This window comes from Thermobia domestica, chromosome 4 (genome assembly GCF_964235325.1).
Source record: "Thermobia domestica chromosome 4, izTheDome1.hap1.1, whole genome shotgun sequence".
In the NCBI taxonomy this organism is placed as follows: Eukaryota; Metazoa; Arthropoda; class Insecta; order Zygentoma; family Lepismatidae; genus Thermobia; species Thermobia domestica.
Window position 1 is genome coordinate 254,026,713 of NC_137457.1, and position 26,150 is coordinate 254,052,862.

At 35.1% G+C, this 26,150-nt stretch overlaps 1 protein-coding gene across 3 annotated transcripts in view; it reads left to right on the forward strand.

Moving 5' to 3' along the window:
* Khc-73 (Kinesin heavy chain 73) overlaps window positions 1-26,150 on the forward strand; it is a 571,786-nt gene that overhangs the window by 285,706 nt on the left and 259,930 nt on the right. The gene's annotated exons all lie outside the window — the stretch shown is intronic.

Here is a 26,150-nt window from a genome sequence, read left to right on the forward strand (position 1 = left end):
CATAGGGTTAGAGATGTGGATGCGCTTTATTAACAGTATCACTAGAGTCTTCATCAGAATATATCCATCAACATTCTTATTTGATTATTTTCACGTCCTTCCTCACTGTCGCCTATAGTTTCTTCACCAACGAAGACAAGAAATAGTTACAATATTACGACCGAACTCTTTGCACTGTTTATAGTATTAAAAAAAAAAAAAAAAAAAACTCATTTAATGTTAAAAACAAGAAAGAAGATTTGTCAAAATTTGTGAAGAAAAAAAAACTAACGTAGTTACAAACCTTTCGTAAAAATTACGACTAGGCCTTCAAAATATGCATGATAAAACCGACTGATACTGCTGTAAAACCAAAACTAAAGCCTGTAACAAATATCTTGGCATTTCAGCTAAACGATTAAAACGCAAGCTCTGACGCGACGTTGCCAAGTGATAAACGGGTGCAGCTATGAATTGGCTAAGCAGACGAACTACAGCATGATCAGGTGGCAGGGAATAGACTGAAGTGAATGTGTACAAAATAAACGTGGCAATACCACAGACCTCTCATTTGCTAGCAGCATTTAAAGGGAACTTGGAGCGCCGCCTTCGAATGCCAAGATGTTTGTCACGCCGTTTAGTCTTTCCTGTAAGAGCTAGGAAGGTGTTGGGGAGGAGAGCGACCGCGCATTTGCGGTTCAGCGAATTCAACAATTTTGAACATGCTGCTTCTAAAAATTTACGAATGGTTTGTAATCCAGTGCTAAAGGTCGAAATTTTCTGTTCTAAAAGGCTTAATGAGATGATATCTATAATAATCATATTTTCAGTTTTATGTTGATTAATCCTACTTTTCACGTGTGATCTTCAGGTATTTAATTTATAATTAAGTAAAAGTAACATTGAACAGTTGTAGAGCCAGTCAGAGTTATATTGAATAAGATGTTTAGGAAAAGGAAGGAAAAATTTAATAATTATTAAATATATAGTATGAATGGATTCTGTTTTGTTAAAAAAAAAATGGAGGCGCGGTGGTTCAGTGGTAAAGCGTTCACCACCGGTGCTTGGGGTCCTTGATTATTATAGGTTCGATCCCAGCTCGCGCCGTGTTGATTTTGTGGTGGACAAACATCGTGCTCGTGGGTTTTCTAGGGGTTCTCCCGTTTCCTCCAACTTTCTTCATTCCACAATTTCATACATTTCTCATAATCACCGTCTTCTTTGGCCTAACCGAGAAAGGCATGGGACGTAAGACTCAAAGATTTCATTTTTGTTTTCTTAAAATGTCCTGGAAAACATGCAGGTGTTGTATTTCACAAATAACTCGTGTTTAATCTTATGAATGAATTCGGAGCGGCAAATTCGAATAAAATAAAAATATTTTGACATTCAAATACGGTATATCCCTTATGAAATAAGAAGGTATGTTGTTGACGGAAAGAAAAAAAAAGTATCACAGATAGATGTAAAATCGTCAAAAACTAGTTAAAATTTTATGAAAATATATAACAGCTAAACAATATGTAACGTTGGGTATTATATCACCAAAATTAACATTTATTGGTGGCTTATATCCATTGGAGCCAATGCACGTGTAACACCATCAGTTTCAAAATGAGATAAGGCAATTTCATGAAGAAGCCGTGCAGAAAAGAAGATTGCAATTAACTCAAAAGGAACGATGGAGTCATATTAATTTTCTACAGAATGAAAGTGGTTTCTTGTATAGAAAGCTAGATGTTTCTAAATTGTTACAAAATGTATATGTATAGTGTAAACAAAGTATTTGTCTTTTAATTTTAAGACTATTTGAAAGTTAACTTGCAATCAAGAACGTTATTGTTCCTTCTCAAATGAGATCAATTCAAGGTAAGCTAGTAGTGATACTTTATGTTGGAGATAAAATACTGTTTACGTAAAATTTCTGAAATGAAGTGAAATTTCTAGTTTTACGTTCCACACAAATTTATCTTTTACGCTAAAGGAAACGGATAATTAATGAAAGTGAGTGATTTGAAATAAGTAGAGTGAATGAGAATGCGGGAGGAATCAGGAGGTTTCCAAGAAAACCCATGGACAGGAGTATAACATATTTGAATATTTACAAAATATTAATTTTGATGTATTTAACAAATAAGAATTGCATGACGTTGCTAATTTGGTGTTTTCCCCTATTTCTGGTGGTGGTGGGGAGTTGTCTCAAGGGGACATTAGAGGGAACAATTTTTTAGACGAATTTAAGAGGAGGAATTTCTATCTCCGTTTCTCATATTGAATTAATTTTTAGATCCTCCCTAGAGTTACTTTGTTGTAACTCATTTCTATTAAAACTTTTGTTTTAAAAACGTAGTTTAAGTTGGAGGATTGATGGCCTTAACCAACATACAATTTAGAGGATTTGCTGGATTTTTTGGGGGGTAGAATTCAGGATGATTTTAGTTCTGGGTTAGCATTGCTAAAATTGTGTTGGAAGTGCAATATTGTATTGTCATCAGAAATAAGCAAACACGCAAAATAAACATTAAAAATACTGGATCAGGTAAAACTGCGGAACTTGACCCGAGGTAGGTAGTAATAATAAGGACAATGAAAGCTAATGGAACTGAATAAGGATTATGGAAGAGTATATATCGGCAAAACATAAAGACAGTGATCATTTTCCTGAAAGGTGTGTTTATGGGTCTGTCATCCCTTTTATGTCTTCGGGTTACTCTAGTTGATTAGTTGTCTGAGGGAATCAGTCTTGAGGTTTGTCCTTAGCTCTCCCTCCTATATATCCCCTATCATCCATTCTCTTATTCCTTTAATCCTTCTGTTAACATGTAATCTCACATCTCAGTCGCAGTCACAGATTTATTTGCGAGATTTTACCGTTTCCATTACTAGTAATGGTTTTGTTGGAATATACAGTGTGTCTCGAAAGTCCCTTGATATAGGATAAGTGTTATCATCAGGGTTACAACAAACTGTAAGAGTGGAAACCGTCTCCAAATATGATGTTTTCAATCTAAAGTGAAGGATTTTTTTTTTTTTTTAAATCGGACAAGCCGTTTGGGCTGTACACTCTTTATTCGCCCAATGTTAAATGAAAATACAACGTTGCCATTTAGCGGGACCCATAAGTAAATGAAGTTACTGTCTTTTATGCTACGTATCGATGGTTAGCCCCCATTTCAAACACGCCCGCATTTATCATACTCTTACACAGGCACGTAGCTAAGGGGGGCGGACCCCCCACTTTCGAGACCAGAAATGAAACAAATTAAGGAAGGATGAAACAAAATGAAATGAGAAAAAGGAAGATCAGCGTTAAAAATTTTAAAAAAATTAAAAAAAAAAAACACGAAGCTTTTGGTTACTCTTTCTTATGAGGAGATTTGTATTATTTGAAATACATGGTGGCAAGGTGAGCGAGATATCCTGGAAGAGTCAGGGAATTTGAAATTTCTTGAAAAGTTACAGAATTCTCAGAATTTCTGCTACCAGTCAGGGAGATTTCAAGCTTCCGAAAGCATAGTGCTGTTGAGTAACAGCGTGAACATTTTTTATCATAATTTTTCGTCATCGCATCCTTGCAGAATCAAACATGTTATTTCAAAAACAATTTTCTACTGCTCCTTTATTAATCTGTCATTTGGAACAGACAGTAGTTGACGGAATAATAAAAACCAAAATTATGTGAAAAGGAAGTTCAGTTAACATTTGATTCAACACAGAAAGGAACGCAGATATTGTAAAATATTTTACAAGACATTATTGAGTATGTACTTTTCATAATAGTTGAGGTCATAATGAAAGGAAAATTGTTATATTTGAATGAACAGAGGAACGACTTAAATATTGTAAAATCTTCTTCAATACTTTTTTAATTCTTTCACTCGAGATTTCTTCATAGTTTGTTATTAAAATACTTACCAACATATCCTCATTTGATTGTCCTAACTAACCAAGGGCCTTCAGAATCCCCCCCCCCCGTTACGAAATCCTGGCTAAAAGAACCAATATATGTTCCAGTAAAATAGTTTAGAATGGTTGAGCCCCACGTGTGGTGACCACAGTATTTCATGTCACAGACCTCACCCCCCCTCACGAAATTCTGGCTACGTCCCTGCTCTTACATAATTTATCCACCTCCAATGCAAAGTGATATGGTATAATAGAAATAATAAAATATTTAAGTAATAGTTTCATACTGGGTATAATAATACCAAATGTAAGACATTAAAGGAAATTACCAATATGCTGATGTTATGGATTACGGAACTCCGGATTATTCGCCGCAGAAGCAAAAGAACATCATCAGATCCTATTCTTTGCTGATGTGAGTACGCCATACCTCAAACTCCTATTTTATATTTCTAGGTTAGAGGTATGGTTCTACACAATGGCAGATCCATAGCGAAGTCAAAAGTTTTAATGCTACAAGCTAAAATAAATAAATAAAATAAAGATAAAAAATAAAGTTATCTAATATCATAATTAATTTATACAAGAATTAGGGCATAAGATAAACGTTCTTCTCTTAGCTTCCAGCTATAAAAGTTCAATTTTTAAGGAACTTAGTGTACCAAAATTTCTTGTATATTTACCCTATGTCCGTTTGGGAGGCATAAAACCTCAAGAACTACTTTATGTATCACCATCAGTTTTGGTCATGATATGGATCGTCAGAAATTCAGGTTCGAGTTCGTTGATGGAGATGAGCCATTCACCCGAAGTGTAGAAATCAACCATATCCGGTTTTAACAGTGCCGGATTTATGTTTGATGATGATGATGTAAGCTATTTAAGGTAATGGGGCCGTTTATACAGGGTGTTTCAAAACAACACCGATAACGTTTGGGAGGTGATTCCAGACACGAAGATAAGACGAAAAGTATAGACCAACTTGGGTGCACAAATGCTTCCTTTCGGTGTTATAGGCTGCCGAAAACATGAAAAAAAAAATAAAGGTTCATAGCTCCAATACTATGGGACCTACTGTAGTCGGGTCAAGACTTTATTTAGAAACTAGTATGGACCCTATCCAAATATCTATGTTTCAAAATTCTGCGATACTTCCGCAACAATTTTTAAAGAGGTAGTTGGTGAGTATTTCCAATTATATGCCCGTGGCCAAACTGCCTCTATAAAAATTATGTGAGTACCTTAGGATTCTGAAACATGTATTTTTGGATAGCGCACATATTAGTTCTCTTGAAAGTAAAATCTTCACCCGACTACGGTAGGTCCCGTAGTTTTGGAGCTATGGACCCTTAAAGTTCATTTTTTTTTCTTCGTGTTTTCGGCAGCCTATAACTCCGAAAGGAAGCATTTGTGCATCCAAGTTGGTTTATACTTTTCGTCTTATCTTGATGTCAGAAATCACCTTCCAAACGTTGTTGGTGTTGTTTTGAAACACCATGTATATCCAGTTGTCCTTAGTCAATGACAAGTTGTGGCCGTTTTCTCTTTCTTTGCGTGCTTGTGTTGAATATATGCTATATGCTGTGTGTTGCAATAGAACCAGTCAATGCAGAACATATACACTCTATATACACAAATGAGCAAACTAGTGATATTTTTGGGAGTACACTAGCAGGCAGGTCCCCATTACTTACATTATAAAAGCCCACAAAACACTGTTACTGTACGTAGATTTTATTGGGTTTTATGTTGTATTTTGGAAATGTATATACAGTTTATTTTTCCTTTAAATTTTCTCGGGGCCGCCTAAGAGAGTAGAGCCCTAAGCTACAACTTGTTTAGCTTATACGAAAATCTGGCACTGGGTTTTAACATTAATCACTTTAGTGTAAAAACGGAAATAGACAGCGAGAAGCAGCTTCTTGCAATCGAATAAACGTTACAAGAATATATTTCTTCCCCACCGATAATTCTCAACTAAAACCGGAAATGATAGAAGTTCAGCCGTCGCGTTGGTTTGGATGTATTTACGGTGGTAAAACGTTTACCTTTGAGACCCTTTTTGTCCTTGGGGATGAGTCAGAAATTCTCTGATTTAGCACCTATATTGTAATAAAAAGTTACAACGAAATTCCGGGAACTTTCTGACTACCCCTAGTATTTCTCATATTTGGGATTTTTTTCGCCGAGCTTTTCTCGTCTCGTCTCGTCTCGTGGGCGAGGTTGAAGGTAATAGAAAACTTTTGGATTTTCATTACAGTAGAGTCTCAAAAACTCTGCCTAATGTGGGCCGAAGGATGCCCGAGTTTGTGAAAATGCCGGGTTATCGGGAATCGGATTTGAAAAGAACAAGTACGAGTGTTTCCTGAGTAAATATAGCACTGGACTTATATATATTTGTTGCTTAAGAATATAACAGAGAATAAACTCCTCACATACCCTTAAACAAAGCAAAAGTACGTAATTTATGAAGGCATAGAGTCTTTACTATACATGAAAATGAAAATTAATGAATACAAACTGTACAGTTATTTACTTAAAGAGTCTTCATCCCGGCGAAATTAAAATACCGCTAATTTTACAGTAATTATGTGATATCTTCAAATATATAAAAGATAATCGAAATATGGAACAAGAGCGCCCTAGATAATATTATTTTGCGTGAGGTACCATTGTCACAAGTCACCTAGCGGCTTTCCGTTTTCAGCTGTTTAGAAACGCGAAAATAAATGCCGATTTTCAAAATGGCTCGAAATCGAAAGCAGATAAGTGATTAGTGATAACGGTTTCTCATGTAAAATAATATTGTCTAGAGCGCTCTTGTTCCACATTTCGATTATCTTTTATCTATTTGAAGATATCACATAATAACTGTAAAATTAGCGGTATTTTAATTTCGCCGGGACGAAGACTCTTAAGACAGAGTATGACGCGAGAAAAACGAATGCAGTAAGAGGGGATACACACACGCGCGCGGACAGTGAGTGACCTTGAACGGGGTCTGTGTGCGGTTTTTTTTCGCCCTGCCAGGGTGGGGCCGAGTTATTCTGACTGCTGGGTTATCGAGTGCCGAGTTTTACGGACTCTTCTGTATAATTTGTTTTTAATTCAGCCACCAACATAAAAATTATAACTACTGGCAAGTAAAATTTGAGAATAGTATTGAGAAGTCAAGAAACGCTAGGCGCCAGACTCGAGTTGCTGATTACCATGGTGATCTTTCGCTAGGATTTTTCCAGTCCTGCACATGACTGATAAAGAAATGAATTGTCGCGATAGTATAGCGGAAGAGGATGAAATTACAACGAGATATGCCTCGGAAACCGGTATCTATCCTCATCAAATTCTCAATAGCGTGTTTTTTGAGCTTCAATTTCGGCTGCGAAAGCTTACAGTTTAATACATAACCATTGCATTTTTAAAAAATAATTCGTGTTCATGTAAAGAAATTAATTGAAAATGTCATTTGAGTAACACTTGTGTCTATTACTTTTTTTTTTTTTTTTTTTTTAAGGAAAGGGGAGGTGTCACAGAAGCATATTCTGAGAACCTAAAGAAGTTCTACTAAGGTCATTTGTAGCCGCGTTATCTCGTGAAATCGCTCACTACTTTGTGGAAGAATGGATGCAACTTGGGAGATCGTTCAGCTGTTATGACCGGCGTTAAGCCTAGGCAATTTACTCTGTTGGTTACTCCCTTATGGAAGCTCTCCAGCTCCCATTACTCTATATGATGTACGTTGGTTGCTGGCGCAGAAATTTTTACCAGAAAGAATTTAGCAAACCGTAGCGTTTCCTGGAAGACGGAAATTACATTTTTTCTTACAGCTCATAAAAAACGCCGACTTCCAGTAATTGCATGGTTACTGAGGGAACGTTAAAACAAATTTTGCTTGGTATTCAGTGATTGATATTATTAATTTATATGCTTGTTTTCACATTTAAAAATAATAATAACTCGAGCATTTGTTCAAGATATTTGTCTGAACAAAAGAATCTGTATTATCATTAGCGTTTAACAACAACAACAACAACAAAAAGCCTAAAGATGAGATATATACCAATGGATAAATCACATCAAGCTGAACAAAATGACATGCTTGAGAAGAAATTCTGATGCGTAGTTTTCGAGAAAATAAGAGAAAAGTATTTTTATGGCGTTAAAAAATACGTCATTTGTTGCCAATTTTTATGAAATGGATACTTTTCTTTTACTTTAATACGAGGGTAAGTGAAAAATTATCCGCAATGTGGCTATAACTTTTCTTACATTATTCGTATTGACATCTGTCCTCGTTTATTTTATTGTTATGGTGTTGTGGTCATGCTATGAAAGTTTGGTTTTAATTCCTCCATTTGTCTGCCTTTTGTTGCAGATAGATCATGGCCGCCCCATTAGAAGTTTGCACCAAAGAGAAACAACGATCAGTGATCGGGTTTTAGTGTATCGAAAGGTATATCAGGGACCACAATCCAACAAAAAGTTTCTGTACAATACGGGAACAGTGTCTTGCCGCAACGGAATATTTATGAATGGGTTGAAAAATTTTAAAAAAATGGTCGCATAAGTGTTACGCACGAGGAAGGATGGTTTGAATGTTTCAATCTATTCGTAGACATTCCGTTGCGGCAAGACACTGTTCTCGTATTGTACAGAAAGTCTTCGTTGGATTGTGGCCCCTGATATACCTTCCGATACACTAAAACCCGATCACTGCTCGTTGTTCCTCTTTGGTGCAAACTACTAATGGAGCGGCCATGATCTATCCGCAACAAAAGGAAGACAAATGGAGGAATTAGAGCCAAACTTTCATCGCATGACCTCAACCCCATAACAATAAAAGAAACGAGGACAAAAATCAGTATGAACAATATAAAAAAAGTTATAACTACATTGCGGATAATTTTTGACTTGCCCTCGTAGATTATATATGTATGTGCTGATATGAAAATTATACATTGTATCAATTGTTTGACTTCTAACTTATGATACACATACTTCTAATAGTGGCGTACGCAACTTTTAATACGTTGTAGTTGATTTAATGCTTCAATATATAATGTAGTAGATAAGTTTCACGAAGCCTCGACAAAGCTATAGTAGCTATATAGCTGCATTTTATATCTCAAAGAAATGTTATGCTTTCATATGACGAAGTTTGAATAAGTAAGTGAATAAATCTCTTTCGTTCTGTGCCCTATGTGTGCGACAGTAGATGTAAGAATCACTTGGTAGACTTTTAGATTTAGAATTATACATTTTGGATGAAGATCAAATGGGTCAGTTTTGATTAAATATCTTAGGAGTTCAAATGATTCAATTCTAAATTATTAAATTATTCAGTTTTGATTACATTTCTGTGGAGTTCGGTAAATGATATTCATCCTAAACTTTAAGAAAGTATTTTCAGAGTAATTTTAATAAGATTATTTTTTATTTTCGTTGAACTTGATATGTGTTTCTTCTCAAGTTTAAGAATAAATACTATTGAATGGTTTAAAACTGCTGAAATCTCAGCAACTTAATAATAATAATAATAATAATAATAATAATAATAATAATAATAATAATAATAATAATAATAATAATAATAATAATAATAATAATTTAACTACTTCATTTGGATCTACTGTTAATAGTAAAACTATTAAATGTAAGAACTCAATGTTACTTACAATTGAACGTCGTATGAGAACCAAAGAAACGTAACTCCAAGAATGGAATTTTTGTTTGCTTGGATTATGAACATATGATAATTCTGAAAGCCCCACTTGGTGTTATTTGAGTGTTAGACCCTGTTGAAGTTGATTTTATCATTGACTTGTCTGCTATGCAATAATATGTTTACTATCTTATTAAAACATTTGTTTGAAAAAAAAAAAAAAAACAATTCTCTCCTGTAAACCTACGAAAATGGAGTTACGTTCCTCTGGTTCTTAAAGGACGAGTTAGTCAAAACAGCGAAGACTACTGCACTTTTTTTAATTATTATTATTTTGTTCGCATTCGTTTATGAACTTGGCTGAATATACAATACTGAATTTATATCTCATTGATAATGTTAAATACCTCATGAATATATGTTTTGGTGGCAGTACGCAAGAATTTGTGTACAATCTGCGGATATCGTCTGTAATAAATCTTTATATTCTTGAAATGGTATGGGTATCTACTTACGCATTGCATGCAGAAGAAGACCGCTTATATTTCCATAACCTATAAACCAGTTAATATAATAGCTTTATTTATTTGAGAAACCCTTCCGTGATGTATATCCTTTTCATTGTTCATGATGCTTGCTTTCACCGTTTTGTTTCGTCTCGGAAGATATCTTGATCCTCGCGCATCGATTCCTCGTGAAATAATGTGCTACAAGATAGTGGAACAGGGAATCGGTTTGGAGGGAAGAAATTGCCGCATAAATCAGTCATACGGCAGCAATAGGTTCTTGTGAAGACAGAAAGTGGGTTTTACGTTATCCTATCGCTAGCTTATTTTCTTTGTCTCGATTTTGCTATAGATATAGAATGCGGATGTGGAACGAATCTCATAGTGCCTTGTACGTTGATCAAGCAAAATTGCTTTTAATGTCATTTTCTTCCATCCTGTACAAGGCATAATTAATTTGAGAAAGTTATTAAGAGGAATCGTTTTCAGCCATATTTGCACCATTTTTTTTCTTTGAATAGCTTAGAAGTAATGGCTTCAAAAGAAGAAGTATTCTTGTCTTGCGCCAATGTAGTCTAGACAGTTAGCTTCCCTAATATGAATATCTATATGATATCGTCGCACCTTTTCTTGCCTAAATAATGCCCTCACTTCCATATCCATCCCAAAGTAAACCTTATGCCTCGTACATCTTTTCCATGCAGGGACCTCAAAAAGTCCTCCCCTCCTTAGACGTTTTGATTGTACTGTCCGTGTGGTTAGAGGTCTGTGCAGATATAAATTATAGCATCCGCAACACTTGTATTCATATACGTAAATATGAGAAAACAAATATATACTACTTCTGGGACAATAATATCAATAATAGTTTTTTAAATAAGATAATTGTAAATATCTCTTTTATAGTTTTCTGAATTATATTATATCATTAGTAATCAATCTTAACATTAAATACAATCTTTTACTATTATAAATCAACTACCTTAAATAATAATAATAATAATAATAATAATAATAATAATAATAATAATAATAATAATACGTAGTAGATATTCTATATTATTGGCAAATTACTTGCAGCAAACTGAGAAGCTTTCATTTAGCAAGGGCTTCAGCAAACCTCTTTGTTATTATAATATGCACATGGAAGGGCGCCCATGTTGTGGTTTCCAAGGGGGGCAAATATAAACGGGGTTTCAAATATAGTTTTAAATATAGTTTTACATTAGTAATTTGCTATAACTAATGTAAAAATTCTATTGGGCTTTCGATATTCCCAAGTATGATATTCTTTTAGGGGGCGAGCGCCCCCCTTGCCCCTCTGATGGGTGCCCTTGTGCACATGTGTGTGTTTGTGTGTGTAAGCAGCTCGGAAAAAGATAATGATAAATGCCATTTTTCTGTGAAATTGAGTTATTGAGTAGAATGGGTTGGGATCAGTTGAGCAGTTTAAATAACGTATCGATACTCAGCCAACGTCCTAGCCACACTGAAATACCGATTTTCGTAAGATCTACGAAGTTGAAGAGTGCGGCTATTTTCAGAGAAAAAATGGGGGACCATTCGTACAGTTTATTTTTTTCTATAGGTGTATAGTTTAGTTCGGAATTGTACCTGCATATGGCAGGAGAACGTGTTTAGTGTCATTGCATTGCACTGCACGGTAGTGTTGAATTTTCTTTTCCAGTTCAGTCGAAAATTAGAAAATGCAAATATCGTGTGCGTGAGTTTTCTCGAAGTTTTCCCGTTTCCTCCCACTTTCCCCATTCCACCATTTCGTTCATTATTATCATCACCATCGTCTCCCTTAGCATCGGAACACAATCATGAGACATTATTATCATACATATAGCATATATAATTCTATGCTATTATGGTGTAAGAGAAAAATCCTTGTAATGTGAAAACAGCTGAAAGCACTAGAACCTATTTAAGGTAGGGGTAATAGGGGTGGAATCGTACTTCATTGGGTGTACTAGTCATCGCAGCTATAGTCAAAGCCGCTATCTTACATTCAACTTGAATACGTTTATTTTAAGTGAAAAGGGGGCCGTAGAATAAATGATCGTTTTGCTGTAGCTTTTCGCCAAAATACATATCTTATGTTATTTTCATTGTTAAATGCTATTTTCATTTAAGAGTTATTACCTGTGAAAGTGAGAGTTGCTATCCTATTGGGTTTTGTCTATATAATCATCCTGCTTCTATCGTACACAATACCTTTAAATTCATAATCCAATTTAATCCATTAGGATTAGGTTACTCATCTTAAAATTTCTGTGCTTGTCTAATCCACTAGGATTAGGTTGTTCATCTCCTTAAAAATCTCGTGTCAATTTACTACATTAGGATTAAGTTACTCCTTGAAAACCCTGTGCCAATCTTAATTTCTTAGGATTAGGTCATTCATTTCCTTGAAACTCCTGTGCCAGTCTAATGCATTAGGGCTAGGTTACTCATTTCCTTAAAATTTCTGTGCCAGTCTACTCCATTAGAATCAAGTTATCCTTTACAAATTTTGTGGCAGTGTAATCCATTACGATTAGGTTACTCATTTCCTTAAAACTTCTGTGCCAGTATCATTTATTAGGATTAGGTTATTCATCTTCGAAATCTCGTGTCAACCTAGTTCATTAGAATTAGGTTAGTCCTTAAAAAAAAAACAAAAAAACCGCATCCTTTGTGATTTATCAAAGTAGAGGGCTTCTGCGTAAATGCGGATATATCCGCAGTTATCCGCTCAATATAGCTTTCTGCAAATATATATTTTTACTTTTTCGGATGGCAGATAAAATTGCGGATTCTCGTGAAAAGACAAGAATTTTAATGATCATTTTTCGAAGTTTGATGTTTGAATTATTGTACTAAAGTGTGTTTAGTTCAATTTCGGGTCAATAAAATCGTGTTATATTTAATTTTTCTTTTTTTTGCTTGAATACTGTGCAAGGCTTCGAGTTCAGAAGGCACAGAAGTAGTGACGCAAAATATTGCTTTCAGTAACAGTTGGGGGCATTTGCTGGTATCAAATGTAGGCTACTCACGTTATACACCGGTGTAATGTTAATGTTAATAATAATAATAATAATAATAATAATAATAATAATAATAATAATAATAATAATAATAATAATAATAATAATAATAATAATAATAATAATAATAATAATAATGAAGTTTGCGAGCAATTCTTCGTAATTTTACGGAAAAGTTATTATGTATGGCTTTCATTATATATTTGCATTCTCTTCTTGTGTGTATTGTGGAGCAAGTATCTTCCTGAAAACTACGTTTTCGAAGATAGGAGGTTTTTCGATTAACTGGAAGGGATTTAATGGGAATCTTAGTACCGAGAACAATCTATTTTGTGTGTGTGAATCAGTGACTTTCTTATATAGCACAACAGGTAAAAGTATACTTGTTATACTTTATCTTTTCTTTTTTTAGAAGTTCGATAATACAGTAGTTGCAGCGATAAAAAAAAAATGTTCTGTACAAAGTAGTATAATGCTTTCTTCCGAGACGATACCAAATTTCATGTTTAACTAATGGATTTGTACAGACGAAAGTGCTTACCCACCAACATACGAAGATCTTTTACGAATAACTTTGGAATAAGTTGAGCAGTTTAATTAAAACACCGAAACTCCGCCAACGCTCTATCTACACTGAAATACCGATTCTCGTGAGATCTACGAAGTCGAAGAGCGCGTCTGCACTCACAATCAGAGAAACGATGGGAAACCGTTCGTACACAACAAATTGTGTTGACATTGCAGCGTTCACCCGACAATTGTGGGCTAGTTGAAATTTAAAAAAAGTAGTGAATTCCGGTCTAGGAAATCAACATTAAGGGCAAGGGATCTCGATCAGGGGCGTAATTTGGGGCTTTGGGGCGTCAGTTGCCCCCTGAGTTTGACATTTGTATATTTTAATCCATAAGCTAATAATATACCAATGAAAAAAACTGAAAATCTGCTGACATCTAGGGTTTTATCCCAGCAAAGCAATATCTAAAATGACGCTGCTGGCACTCAATGTGCTGACCACATACACTCCAAAGGCTTGAGTGCCAGAAACCGGTAGAAAGGGTGTGCTCCCATAAGTTTTTTTTTGGGGGGGGGGGGTAGATATCAAAACTCGTGAACTCGACTATTTGGCTCAAGTTCATGTGGCTCAATAATTAAATATTGAACTAAAGCCTGAACTTGAGCACGTGGGTGTGAGCTAGTGTTAGCCTCAATTAAATTAGTGAGCGTGAGGTCTTTTGAAAATTATGTCTCAGCTCGAGTGACTGCCGATTACAAAACTGATATTCTGATTTGAGTATAGGTTTCAGTAACGTACACATCATTATGTTTTTTCCTCGTCATGAAAGCTGTTCAAACTCGTCCATTTATTTTATAGCGATGGCCAAATTTAAAACGTTGCAAGGTGGGGAAAGCGATTTTGCATTCGACTTTACAGTACCTTGTCAGTCATTTAGTTATGTGTGTAAATCAATGTAGCTTATCTGCATATAGCAGCACGGAAATTTACGAGTAATTGCGTCGTAAGGACTGAGCCATAAAACTTGCAATTACATCGTTGCGTGTGTAATTAATTGAAAATTGCTGACAACTATTGGTGGAGCACTTAATTCCTAGTCGTTTCAAAAGAATCCTTGTCAGGGATAAAGTAGGAAACTTTAAAATCTTTTATACTTGTTTAGTAAAATAATAAACTTTAGTTTTAAGATTTTATACACTCAGAGAGAGAGAGAGAGAGAGAATCTGATTTTTAGTCTAGAAAACCCGGAGAAGCAAAATTAAGCAAAATTCTGCGTCACAAGATTTTCTGTACGAGGGTACGTGGTGGTTCGTCGCTCAGTGAGTATCAATCTGTACAGTCGTCAATGGACGAAAGTCATTTGTGTCCTCTGTTGACACGTGCAGGATACAGGAAATCATGGTTATGTACTTTGATAAACATTATTTAGCTGCGTACGGACACTTCACAGTCCCAGAGGCCGTGGTGGTTCAGTGGTAGATCGTTCACCTCTGGTGTCTGGGGTCCTTGGTTTGATCCCAGCTCGCGCCAAGTGAACTTAGTGGTGGACAAATACATTGTGCGTGGGTTTTCCCGGGGTTCTCCCATTTTCTTCCACTTTATTCATTCCACCATTTAATTAATTTCTTATCGTCTCCTTTTAGCCTGGCCGGCATAGCCGTGAGACGTAAAACTTAAAAGATTTCGTTTCATTGTTTTCTTCACAGTTCCATTATTGTGTACGACCTAAATTTTCATTCTGGACGAAAAATAAAATACGGGGAAAACAGGGTACAGGGTGGATTGATTTAAATCAGTCTGATTTAAATCACGATTTAAAACAAGATTTAAATCACTTGATTTTTTAAATAAAAATCGCTGATTTAAATCAAATTCCGAAATAAAACAATTTAAAGTGAAAATAAGTAAAATCCTGTTTCTGTTCTGTTATTTCGGTTACGGAAGTTAATAATCATAATACAATGAGACTCAAATGTACAGTATGTACAGCATAGTATGAAAACAAGTGTCATGCACAGGATGATTAGGGAAAATCCCGTTTTGAACGGGTAACGAAGCAATGCTGCTTTCTTCTCTACGTAACCATGAGTTTGAGTTTTCAAATCGTTAACTATTCCAACGGGGAAATCACCATCGACATTTAAGACGAAAATTCTTTCGCGTGCGCGTCTGCTTGTTTGTTCCCAGATAATAGGGCGTATTTAGAGGGGTCCTATCCCCTCTCCGATTTTTTTTTAAAGATTTATAACTTTAGGCGAAATTTATGTATTTCGTGCCTCAAGCTAGTTCCATTTTTTTAAAAATATGCCCCTACCAAATATCAGTAACTTTTGTGAAAAAAGTGACATTTTGATAAACGCTGCTATACTTTTTCCTTAATGCTTAACCTTTTAAATTACATTACCTATTTTTATTCTATTAAAAATCGAATCTTCATTATTCGATTAAAAAAGTAGCATTTTTTTTCCTCCGAAGACTGAAGGCATTGTAGAACATGTTGCATATGCTTTCACGCCTTTCTGCGTCGAGACATAGTGTGCAATGACATCATAAATTTAAAAAGATATTTTTTGTTATGCCTATTATTATTATTTTTTGGCAGGCTTACATTTTGCATTCAAAAGACTGAAATTTTGCACACTCGTTCAGTGCACTCCTTAGTATTTTTTAGATGTTTTCAGATCTCTGCGTGAACACTGGTGGGTCTAGAAGGGAAAATGTTAAAAAAAAGGATATTTTTAACAAAATAGCTTTTCTTGCGATTCAAATGGAGACATATGAATGGTACCGTTTGAAAGGCTGTTCTATTCTGAAGAGAATGATGTACGAACCATGATCCTAAGATAAATAGGGATGTTTCAAGAAACTGTTACCTGAGATCCTGTTTTATACGGGAATCTGGGGTATTTGGGGGATATTCTTTTTCGCGGGCTTACTTTTGCACCTAGAAGATTGAAATTGTGCACATTTATTCAATGCATCCCTTAGTATTTTTCAGTGTTTCAGATCTCTACCTTAAAACAGGGGGTTGGTCCAGAGGGGTAAAAAGTAAAAAAAAGATATTTTTAACAGAAAATCCCTTTTTCCGTGATTTTTCCGCCCCAGATACACGATAGAGACATTTGAATGGTACGATTGAAAATCTTTTTTTTTTTTTTTATTCTGAAGAGAATAATGTACAAATCACGACCCTAGAATAAATAGGGATATCTGAGGAAATTTTTATATTACGTGCGGGTTATTTGGGGCTTTGTGGAGATGTTCTTAGTTCATTGTTAAATATCTCCCCGCCCTTACTATTCAAAATAGCTTGAAATTTTATACACACATTTAGTACACCCCTTAGTATTTCCCAGTTGATTTTGAGATGTGTGCGTTAACACAAGGGAATCCAGAGGGGATCAAAATTTGAAAAAAAATCAGATTTTTTTTTAAATCCCGCATTAGGGACATGATAGGGAAATGTGAATGTTACCGTTTCAAAGGGTGTTCTATTCTGAAGAGAATGAGGTATGAACCATGATCCTAGGATAAATAGGGATGATGTAGCTGTTTGACTGAAAGTCTATAATTTTCCTTTTTAAACAAGCCATAATTTAAAGGGGTTAAGAAACATTGTTTGGGATTAACAGAGGTTAACAATCGGGGATTAATTCAAAATTCAACCCTAATACTTTCACTTAAATCGCATAATTAGCATTTAATACAAATTCCTAATGCTATTTCTTCAGTTCGCGACTTGTAATTTACGAGGAGAAAGATTTGATTTAAATCAAAAAAATCGATTTAAATCAAAAAAATCAACAAAAATGATTTTTTTAAAAAAAAAATCATGATTTTTTTCCACCCTGGGGGAAAATAATTCAGTGCGTAGCAACATCTAGAAAATTTGTACGAAACATACGTACACAGATAAGAAATATATATGGACGTTCTAGGTCGACCTGACTCTAGCACAATACAGAAAATCTGCACCACAACATAGTGTAATGTTATTCTGACATGGCAGGAGCAGCACCAGAAAAGCCGCTTATAGTTGAAATCTATGGATTTTCCTTGTTACTACGTTCTATTTTTTCTTCGTGTAATTCTGTTTGACAATTCATTTTTCTGCCTATTTTTCTTCGAGAAATTCATGATAATTTTCAGTAGATATTTTAGTGAATTGGTGGCGAAGGCAACTTTTCACGTAAAAATAGCCATTGGAAATAAATCAGCTTAAAATTAGAAATTTTACAGTAAACATCTGAATACCACTCATTCTAGCTTTGGAACTTCTTGTATAAATTAAAAGACAAATTCTGACCAAAGCATATATTAACTAATAAATAATAGCGTTACAGTTTCGGCAAATTAACTTTGCCTTCATCAGACTAACTTTGAATAATAATAATAATAATAATAATAATAATAATAATAATAATAATAATAATAATAATAATAATAATAATAATAATAATAATAATAATAATAGCGGTAGTAATAGTAGTACGGAAAATTGCAGTCATAATTTTTTCACATTTTTAAAGTTTCGTACCTAAAAGTAACGCGTTCCTTTCGAAGTAAAGTAACAGTTACTTTTTTGTTGCAAGTAACTAACGCGTTACATTTTAAGAGAAAGTAAAGTAACCTGTAACGCGTTACATTTTTACAAATAACTTACCCAACACTGTTCTGAGTGAACACGTAGTTTGCACCACTGGTCACTGTGGATGTAGACAGAGGCTTTACCAACTACAAAGAAGTTTAATCTCTAAATAGAAACACATATTATACCTAGGTATATATTAAGTAGTTTTCAGTTAAATAAAAGAGCAGTTGTCAAAATATTTGAGGGAAATAGTACTTTTTTTAGTATACTTTTTTCACTTTCTTATGTACGTTTTTCCTGTGAAAACTGTCTCCCCCAAATCCTAAACATAATAATAGTGCTTGGTTTACTATATTAGTGTAATGACCTAAAGATGACGTTAATTTAATCCCTCACGCCACATACAATTTTCATAATAATTAAACAATCATAATCAAAATATGAGTTTCATTGTGCTGTAATACGAGGTACACACCAAAAAGTACGTGCCATTTCGTTCTAATTTCAAAGTACAAGGAAATACAGTGAAGTAACCTGTGTCTATTTCTGAACAAACTCTCTCTCTTTGTTGATACCAAGTTGCCATCGCTTCGTCCATTTTTTGTAAGATATGGCATAGTCATATTTGGGTGTATATTTCAGATACTGGAAAATAGCACTTCCTAGAAATGATCTGTGGTAAAATGGCGTCCACGAAGAGAATCTTTGAGGTTTGGAACAACCATAAGCATTTGCGGCTAAATCTAATGAGTACAGTGGATGTGGCAGAAGTTCAATACCGTGGTCAGTCGAGAATGAGGTCACATTAACACAGTGTGGCGGTGCATTGTTGATGTGGAGGATGAAATTACCATTTGCCATTTGTGGTCGTTTCTCAGTCAATTTTAACAACATTTCTGTATCCAAAAGTGTACGAAAATACTTGGCCGGGATTTGTGTGACGTTTCAGAACAGGATAGGATAATATCACTCCCTGCAAATTCCAAAAGATAGCGTACACCACCTTCTCATTGGATGCCACCTGGTGATTTTTTTTGGGGGGGGGGGAGGTGAATTTGTGTGTTTCCAGTGCATCGACTGCCTTTTTGTTTCTGAGTTGAATAATGGAATCTGTAATTCATCCATTGATACAACACTTTTCAAAAAAGTGCGCCCCCTCTTTTGAAGTGTGCAAATTGATAGAATCCTTGCCTCTTTTTGATTGTTATTAAGCATTCGTAGAGCTCAGTGAAAAGTAATTTTCCTTAGGCCTAGTTCATTTGTATTATTTCTTCGTTTATAATTACTCCCAGTGTCTCATAGATCTCCTACATGATGACACGCGTATCTTCGATGATGAAATTTTCAACACGGGCAAAATTAGCAGCAGTTAATGCTAGTTTTGGACGTCCGTTCCAGACTTCTGCTCATCTTTTACACTCGTTCGCCCTACTTTGAACTCACACATCTACTTCCTAACAGGATTTTCTGCACGAACACCGAACTGCGGTGAGGAATTTCACAATTACCCGTCACCCTTAAACCGAAAATTCCTTGTCTCCGGGCAGTGTCACAAATACATCTTACTTGTTCAGGCACTGTGACTCAACTGTTGCCACCTAATAAGCAAAACCTGCACTACTTAGGAACGAAAATTTCCGACGCCTCAGTTGCTTTCCTGAAATGATATAGACTTTTAAACAAATCGGCATGTACTTCTGGTGTGCACTTCGTACTTAGAAACTTGTATATCCCAATGTGGACAATATATTTAGAAAGATTATTGTTTTTAGTCTAAATTATGTGAATGACTCAATAACTGAGGGCGAGGAAGTTACACAGCATTATAAACACTCCAGAAAGATTGAATATTTTGCTCTATAGTATTTAGAAAGTTCAGGATTGCTATAAAACCTTGGTTTTATTATTGGCATATGTTTTTCGTTACATTGAAGTCTGAAGAAGGCGCTATATCCACAGGAACTTTATCACTGTTGCATGCCTAGGAAAAGTACAGGAGAAAAATAAACGACTAGAATCGTCATTAGTTTTAATGGCGTTTTTGGTCGTTTATTTTTGTCCCGTATATTAATGTTAATTTTAACGTTAGTTACAAATACTAACCATAATTTTAGTAAATACAAGTACTTACCAGCTTACGTGTATGAATAGTATGGGGCACCACCGTACCAGAAAACAAAATTATACACATCGTTGACTGTAAAACCAGTCACACCATGTGAACATTACTCGATATAATCAATGTGGTGAGTGAACCATATTATTATTGAGGTTGACTTAACACAATGAAAAACTAATTAATTGCCATTCTATTTCTGTTGCTATATGATTAAATATATTGTTGGGAATAATAATAATAACATTGATAGTATCTGTGTGGATAATTGTTTACAATTATAATCAAATAAAGACATGACGTTAAAAACAGAATTGGTGCGGTGTAGAGGTTGCAGCCAGGGAATTGGTCTGTTTTAGATTTTCCTTTACCCGCCTGTAAGTTCAAGCATGTTCCAGTTTATGTGAAGCTTGCCTTCCTTCGTTCGTTGCCTTTTAACTTTAGCGTAATACCGATATGTCTCCTAACTTGCACTTAAAAAAAAGAAAGAAAAAAAATATTCAGTTTGTTAGTATTTCCTGCCATTTTGTACGTTACTAGATAAAGACAGAACAAGTTATATCATGTATAGAGGGATATCGACACTTGTTAGGTGCTTTTTTCTTGTTTCAAGTGTATATTAAAAATATGTATTTCGCTGCAATACTAACACTGTGGGAAAAAAACAAGTAGTTTCGCGGAAATATTATAACTGGCCCATGTCGTCAGAACTTCCTAATAAGACATTGATTATGATATGTGTTTGAATGAAAGAGAATAAGGAGTAATTTGTTTTTAATGCTAAACCATGTTGTTTAAGTAATATTAATTTCGTTGAAAATATACGTCAAAAGTAATCCGTAAAAGCTTTTCTCAACATGACTAGGAAAAAGTACGTTACGCGTACATCTATTCAAGAAATCTTTACAAGTAAAAAAAAAATAACGAAATAAAAATTTAAAAAAAAGTAACCAGCTTTACAAACTTAATCCACACTTTAAAATGTTGCAAACAAAGGAGAGAATATACTGTACTATGAAAATGTTCCAAAATTTTGCAATACCCACCCTGTCCTTTTATGCAACCAAAATTACGCTAAAGAATGTTCGGTTGCCTACAAACATGTTACTTTTACGTTATAGACGCAGTATCCGTTGAGGTGTTTCGTAGGATTAGAATTAGGAATTAGACTCCTGGGCTCGTCGCGTATGACGGATGACGTCCCTCGTCCCTCGGCGATCACACTATTCGAGGAAAGGGAAGGACGGAAGCGGCCTGGAACCTGTATGTTAGACACCATCTCGGCATTTTGCCTGGTGTAAATGAGGAAAACCCAAGAAAACCTTACTCAGGTGGTTGGTCTGAAAAAGCTTTGACACTTTTTCGAACGAATGTCCCCACCGGGAATCGAACACAGGACCACTCGCGCTGTTTCATAGTCTAGCTCCAGAGATTACCATCATACCTAAATAAAGTTATGTGGGAGTACCGAGAATTTATAGTCTTTCAGAAAAAGAAAGGGACAAAAAAAAAAAAGAATAATCATAATCGATACATCTATGTTGAAGTTATATATGAACATACCCGAACATATACGGAAACGTGTTGAATTGACGACGTTCCTCCTCCTTTTTTTGAAGTCGGTTAAAATTGTGATTATTTAATTATGTGTTCTGGGAACTGATCTTTGATGCAAATGACGAACTTACAAGCATTCACTACATGAAGTAAATTGTTAACTACACGTATACAAAGTGGTTGATAAATTATTCCCTATATTCACATGTTTATTACTGTTTGGTAACTGAGAACGTTTAAACTTGCCTGGTCAAACACGCCATACAATGAGGTTTCATTTGACGTAGTTTTAGAACTCGGTATTAAATACATATTTTCATAAAATAGATATTTCTGTTACTGGCATCCACCAAAAAGTGTTTAGCATTCTTAAGCATATTGGATGTAGTCTCGTCCTATTATGGGTGTCTGGATGTATATCCTTCCCACTCTGTGTATAGTTTACGGGTGACAATTTGCACCAAGCTGTAATCGAATTGTTGTTTGATGTGAACCAATGACATTGTGAAGCGCTGTTCCCAAAACTCTGGTGAGAGATTTGGTTTCAGTGGGTGAATATTGCGAAATGTTGATAAGATTCTCGTTTCACTGTGAGCAATACAGCATATCAGGCAAATCAAATTCCCACATCACAACGCTGACAACATCGCTGTAAGCCGATTAGTGAATGTGAGGACAATGGTACCAAAACATTCACAGAAAAAGTCGCTAACAACAGATGGAACCACTCCAGTTTTGAGTTAAAAGCTGTTAAAATTTGGAGCATAATACTTCCAACACAATTAACACCATATAGCTAGTACTTGCATTGTACGATTTAAAATTTTAAAAAAAAAAAAAAAAATAGTAAAAACTGTCCGAAAAGGAAAAATAATATCTAACACCCACTTTACTTTAACTCACTCTTTTAAATCTACTCGCTCTTCTATCGATAATGTTATTTTACTTCTGCCTTTTAGCGGGAGAACAGCAAACTACAGTTTGAGGGTTGGAATTATTGTCCGTTAGAGGGCCAGGAATAACAAGACAAAATGGAATTGTGGAGAGGAGGACGGAGTTGTATAGTTACCCAATTCTTCATCGCTTGCGCTGATTAAAACAAACAAAAAAGAAGTAATAAATAAATAAATAAAGGAAACATGTATCAAAACTGCTTCGAACTAACAATGCTTCATCACAGAACAAATTGTTCGTAGCCTAAGAGTCGCTAAATGGGCAAGCGAGTCGCCAAATCGTCTTTTAAAAATCGACTAGAAGACACCAATCGGAAAAATGATTTTTTTTTTTTTGTTCCATCTTGGAAGTTGAATTCCTTAGTTAGTAACTTTCCCCTGAAAGTGGCAATACTGCTTAAGGGCAGTGCTCAATGAAAAAAAGTCAATTCCGATACCACACACAAAAGTGTTTACTCAGTGTTACATGAATTTGACGTTAAGGATGTACTAGTGTATCACTTCTGATAGATCCACAAACTTTGCATATAAAGTCTGCTATTTTAGCGTTCTTTTCGACAGTCAATACGTACTTATTAAAATGTTTTCATGGTCTCAACTAAAAATGTATGGATTATTTTTTAAAATAGTAGGAGAATGTTGAAAATTCGCTTTAGTTCATGTTTTAAATAATCTTTCGTCAGCACCTTATATCGTACATTGGACCTGAATCTATAATTTAACATTTAATCCATACCATAGACTCCCATTAGGAAGCGAACTCCGACCTTTCACACCAAATGCAGAATATTGATTATTTAGCTGTGATTGAGCCTACCTTGTGACATTGAAGTGATTATGTATTTTTAATATCTTTCCATGGCTTATATTTTTGTATACATATCTTTGTATGAAAAGAAACAAGATTTAAAATAAAACCACTGTTGGTTTGTTATTCTTAATAATCAATCAGCACATTATGCTTTAGAAGATTTTTTCGTTGTAAGTTAAATTTAAGTTGATTAGTTGGTAGCATTTATCATTCTGACATTTCCCAATGCCTCCTATGGTTTGTTCATGCTGGTTTGCCGACGCATTTAGTAACATCATTTAGTATGTTGTGGTGTCGAAAGTCAGAATGACAGATGACACGCTACGGAGTGAGTGTATTCTAGCAAAAGAGTATATCTATGATATGCAGTGTCAGCAGCGGTTTTGAATGGAAATACCTGGAGAAAATCAAGTAGTGTTTTAGCGGATTGTTAAGTTGCATGTAGCCTTTAAACTATTGAGTTGAAAAAAAATATATATATATTTGTATAAAAGGAAAAATTGTGGTTTCTAACAACAGTACGTGCTCAGGATTGATTTGATTTCTGCATCATGCGATGCGAATGCAGGTTTATTAATGACACTGCGTTAATTAATTAGTGTAGGAAGAATTTCATCAACGGGGGATAAAGCACTCAATCATATACGCGTTCAGGACGAATGATTTTTCTGTGTATGCGTATTTTTTTTTTCATATCTTCCTTAAGGAGAGGTTTAAACCCTGAACCCTCTTATGTACGCCACTGTTTCTTTTTTATCGTCTATATAACAGCACAGAGCAAAAGGGCATAATGAGCTGAAAATTATTATTATTATTATTATTAAAACACGTTTTATATTTCGCGTTACACTCTTTTTAAATACACGACTCCGTGTTGATGTTCGGAAAAGCGCAGCAAGTGATGTCTTTTATGAGCATTACAGTACAAAAGAAGCACAGGAAACTTCTATAAATCTATCTTAAACAATGCTTATATGTTTAGAGGAATAAACATGAAGGAATGAAGTCTTATTACAGTTTCTAATCTTAGGGTAAAGACATACCGAAGATACCTCGCGATCGAGGTCAAAGTTTAAGTCGCAGTCGCTACTTTGGTGTCTAGGTCTAGATGGATGAAGGGCGCACATAGTGAAGAGGTCGCATCCTCGCTGTAAGTTCTCAGTTTGAGGAGAAACATTACTATGACGCGTTTTAAATTATTCCGTCAGTGCATAAAAATCACTACGAAAACACATTTTGAAATTCAAAGGACCAAACAGTTTATAAATAGGGATGGACCCACGAGACGAGACATGAGAAATCCCAAAGTCTCATCTCGTGTTTCGCAAAAATATTGTGAGTCCCATCTCTTGTCCAATAAATCAAAGACTTTTTTTTTTACCTTTTTCAATTTTTTGTGAAGTAATGCCCTCTTTCATCACTCAGGCGAGAAATCATTTCCCAGTAAAATTAAAAACAGGTTAGTCTTCAGGTTGCGAGGTGGAGGGGGTATTAACTTCAGCAAATGAAGTTTCGTCACTGCAATTTCATTATTTGACGTTTCCTTCCTATGGATACGTGCCTGTCTACAGGTATTTCTTTACCTTATATCAATAACGAATTGAGAAGAAATACTTTTTTTTTATTAATCTTGGAATTGGGGGAGGGGCGTGGAGTTTTTAAGCATAGATATGATTAACAGTAGCTTCTTTTTTCTCTAGAAATTCCACAATTTACGGACTTCAGTCCGAAAGCCTCCTCTCTGTAACCGTCACTACCTTATATAATAAGTTACAATATACTTCTCAAATAAATATGAATAACTTATCAGACATTCTCATTTCAGTTGCTATTTTCTTCTATTCTCTATTTAAAACGTGTCTATTATGATCTTATTTGTGTTTCTTGTCCCATATTGCTGGAACATTCCCCACTGGTTCTATTAATATGTCTTTCATAATCAAATTTAATAGTGCAGCAAAACCTTTCGAACATAAGACACACACAATCCTCTGCACACGAAATTCTAAACAAATGAAGACTTTATTCCGGGCAGCGTTTCAGGGAGAACCAATGAGCAAAGAGCCACAGCGATGCTTCTGCTGAACATCGATGTAAAAACAAACTCGGTTGTCTATCATCGCGGCCACTAATTCACCCTCGCGGTCGACCTCTATGTCGCGATGTAGCGTAAATCTTTGGCATGCGCTTACCCATTTGAAACCATGTGTTTGTGCCAGTATCGAGGGTGCAACCGTGACTTAAACCTCGACCTCGATCCCGAGGTATCTTCGGTATGTCTTTACCCTTCAAGTTTAAATTTTTGTGTTTTAACTACCAAAAATAACCATATATTTATGTAGTTGCATTTTGAAGCAAGAACTGCAGTGAAGAAGCCTACTATTTTGTATATTTTTGTGTCAAGTTTAATAAACGATACTAAGGAAAGTTAAAGTTGCAGATAGAACTCTCAACACAATTTCGAAAAATGTGATGTGCGGATAATTCATTTTCTTCTGATATTGTAACACCCTCTGTGTTTCC